This window comes from Lipotes vexillifer, unplaced genomic scaffold, assembly GCF_000442215.2.
Source record: "Lipotes vexillifer unplaced genomic scaffold, Lipotes_vexillifer_v1.1 scaffold768, whole genome shotgun sequence".
Classification (NCBI taxonomy): domain Eukaryota; kingdom Metazoa; phylum Chordata; class Mammalia; order Artiodactyla; family Lipotidae; genus Lipotes; species Lipotes vexillifer.
This window is the reverse complement of record NW_006799156.1, coordinates 200,311-203,952: the sequence shown is the minus strand read 5'-3', so window position 1 is coordinate 203,952 and position 3,642 is coordinate 200,311.

The window sequence follows — 3,642 nt, the reverse complement described above, 5'->3', positions numbered from 1 at the left end:
CAAATTCTTAGAAAGGTACAACCTTCCAATACTGAACCAGGAAGAAATAGAAAATACGAACAGACCAATCACAAGCACTGAAATTGAAACTGTTATTAAAAATCTTCCAAAAAACATGAGTCCAGGACCCGATGACTTCACAGGTGAATTCTATCAAACATTTAGAGAAGAGCTAACACCCATCCTTCTCAAACTTTCCAAAAAATTGCAGAGGAAGGAACACTCACAAACGCATTCTATGAGGCCACCATCACCCTGATATCAAAACCAGACAAAGATACTACAAAAAAGAATAATACAGACCAATATCACTGATGAATATAGATGCAAAAATCCTCAACAAAATACTAGCAAACAGAATCCAAAAACACATTAAAAGGATCATACACCATGATCAAGTGGGATTTATCCCAGGGATGCAAGGATTCTTCAATATACACAAATCAATCAATGTGATACACCATATTAACAAATTGAAGAATAAAAATCATATGGTCATCCCAAGAGATGCAGAAAAAGCTTTTGACAATATTTAACACCCATTTATGATAAAAACCCACCAGAAAGTAGGCATAGAGGGAACCTACCTGAACATAATAAAGGCCATGTATGACAAACCCACAGCAAACATCATTCTCAATGGTGAAAAACTGAAAGCATTTCCTCTAAGATCAGAAACAAGACAAGGATGACCACTCTCGCCACTATTATTCAACATAGTTTTGGAAGTCCTAGCCATGGCAATCAGATAAGAAAAAGAAATAAAAGGAATACAAATTGGAAAAGAAGAAGTAAAACTGTCACTGTTTGCAGATGACAAGATACTATACATAGAGAATCCTAAAGATCCCACCAGAAAACCACTAGAGCTAATCAATGAATTTGGTAAAGTTGCAGGATACAAAATGAATGCACAGAAATCTCTTGCATTCCTATACACTAATGATGAAAAATCTGAAAGAGAAATTAAGGAAACACTCCCATTTACCATTTCAATAAATGAATAAAATACCTAGGAATAAACCTACCTAGGGAGACATAGCCCTGTATGCAGAAAACTATAAGACACTGATGAAAGAAATTAAAGATGATACAAATAGATGGAGAGATATACCATGTTCTTGGATTGGAAGAATCAATATTGTGAAAATGACTCTACTACCCAAAGCAATCTACAGATTCAATGAAATCCCTATCAAATTACCAATGGCATTTTTTATGGAACTAGAACAAAAAATCTTAAAATTTGTATGGAGACACAACAGACTCCAAATATCCAAAGCAGTCTTGAGGGAAAAAAACAGAGCTGGAGGAATCAGACTCCCTGACTTCAGACTATACTATAAAGCTACAGTAATCAAGACAATATGGTACTGGCACAAAAACAGAAACATAGATCAATGGAACAAGATAGGAAACCTAGAGATAATCCCACGCACCTATGGTCTACTAATCTATGACAAAGGAGGCAAGGATATACAGTGGAGAAAAGACAGTCTCGTCAATAAGTGGTGCTGGGAAAACTGGACAGCTACATGTAAAAGAATGAAATTAGAACACTCCCTAACACCATACACAAAAATATACTCAAAATGGATTAGAGACCTAAATGTAATACTGGACAGTATAAAACTCTTAGAGGAAAACATAGGAAGAACACTCTTTGACATAAATCACAGCAAGATCTTTTTTGATCCACCTCCTAGAGTAATGGAAATAAAAACAAAAATAAACAAATGGGACCTAATGAAACTTCAAAGCTTTTGCACAGCAAAGGAAAACATAAACAAGAGGAAAAGACATTCCTCAGAATGGGAGAAAATATGTTCAAACTAATCCACAAAGGATTAATCTCCAAAATATATAAACAGCTCATGCATCTCAATATTAAAAAACAAAGAACCCAATCCAAAATTGGGCAGAAGACCTAAATAGACATTTCTCCAAAGAAGACATACCGATGGCCAAGAAGCACATGAAAAGCTGCTCAGTATCACTAATTATTAGCGAAATGCAAATCAAAACTACAATGAGGTATCACCTCACATCAGTTAGAATGGGCATCATCAGAAAATGTACAAACAACAAATGCTGGAGAGGGTGTGGAGAAAAGGGAACCCTCTTGCACTGTTGGTGGGAATGTAAATTGATACAGCCGCTATCAAGAACAGTATGGAGGTTCCTTAAAAAACTAAAAATAGAATTACCATATGATCCAGCAATCCTACTACTGGGCATATACCCTGAGGAAAACTATAATTCAAAAAGACACATGCACCCCTATGTTCATTGCAGCACTCTTTACAATAGCCAGGTCATGGTAGCAACCTAAATGCCCATCGACAGGCAAATGGATAAAGAATTTGTGGTGCATATATACAATGGAATATTACTCAGCCATAAAAAGGAACGAAATTGGGTCATTTGCTGATAAGTGGATGGATCTAGAGACTGTCATACAGAGTGAAGGAAGTCAGAAAGAGAAAAACAAATATTGTATATTAACGCATATATGTGGAACCTAGGTAAATGGTACAGATGAACTGGTTTGCAGGGCACAAAGTGAGACACAGATGTAGAGAACAAACTTATGGACACCAAGCGGGGAAAGCAGCAGGGGAGGTGGTGGTGGTGGTGGTATGATGAATTGGGAGATTGGGATTGACATGTATACACTGATGTATATAAAACTGATGACTAATAAGGATCTGCAGTATAAAAAAATAAAGAAAAGAAAAGAAAAACAAAATAAAATTTAAAAAGTGTCAGGCATGCCAGGAAAATCTGCTCTATAATGAAGAGTAACATAAATCATAAAAAGTGACCCAGAAATGAAACAGATGTTAGAACCAACAGACAAGAACCTTAAACAGTTTAAAAAATATATTTGTTATATATTCAAGAATATAGAAAATATCATGACCATATTATGGAGAGACATCAAAGGTATATAAAAATTAAACTTATGGAAATGAAAAATATAGTTTGTGAGATAAAAATGCACTGGATGGCATTATCAGCAGGTTAGATAACCAACAAAGGGTAAATTAGGTCACTTGAAACAGAGAGAACACAGACCAAAAAAACCAATATTGAACAGTGTACAGTGAGTTAGGCCAAGACTTATAGAACTCAACTCATAAAATGAAAAAAATAGATAAATTAGACTCCATAAAAAATAAAAATGGATTTGAAACATATTCTAAAGGAAATGGAAAGACACGCCATAGACAAGGAGAAAATATTTGCAAATATATTTGCAAAAAATATTGTGTGACCACAATATACAAAGAACTCTCAAAATGCAGTAAGAAAACAAACCTAATTTAATGCTCATTTTTGTAAGTGAGCAAACTATTTAAACAAAAAATTCAACAAAGAAGAGAGAAGAATGGCAAATGAGAACACGGAAAGATATCCAAAGTTGTTAGACATTGGGAAAATTCGAATTAAAACCAAAATGAGATACCACTATGTAACTATTAGAACTGCTCAGAAATTTTTGAAAAACAAAATTTTAAACCCATTACTGGAAGGATGCAGAGCAATTGAAACTCTTATATATTGCTGGTAGAAATATAAAATGAAACAGGTACTTCATAAAATGTTTCTTTAATAGAGTATTATAAAGTTTTGTTCTAT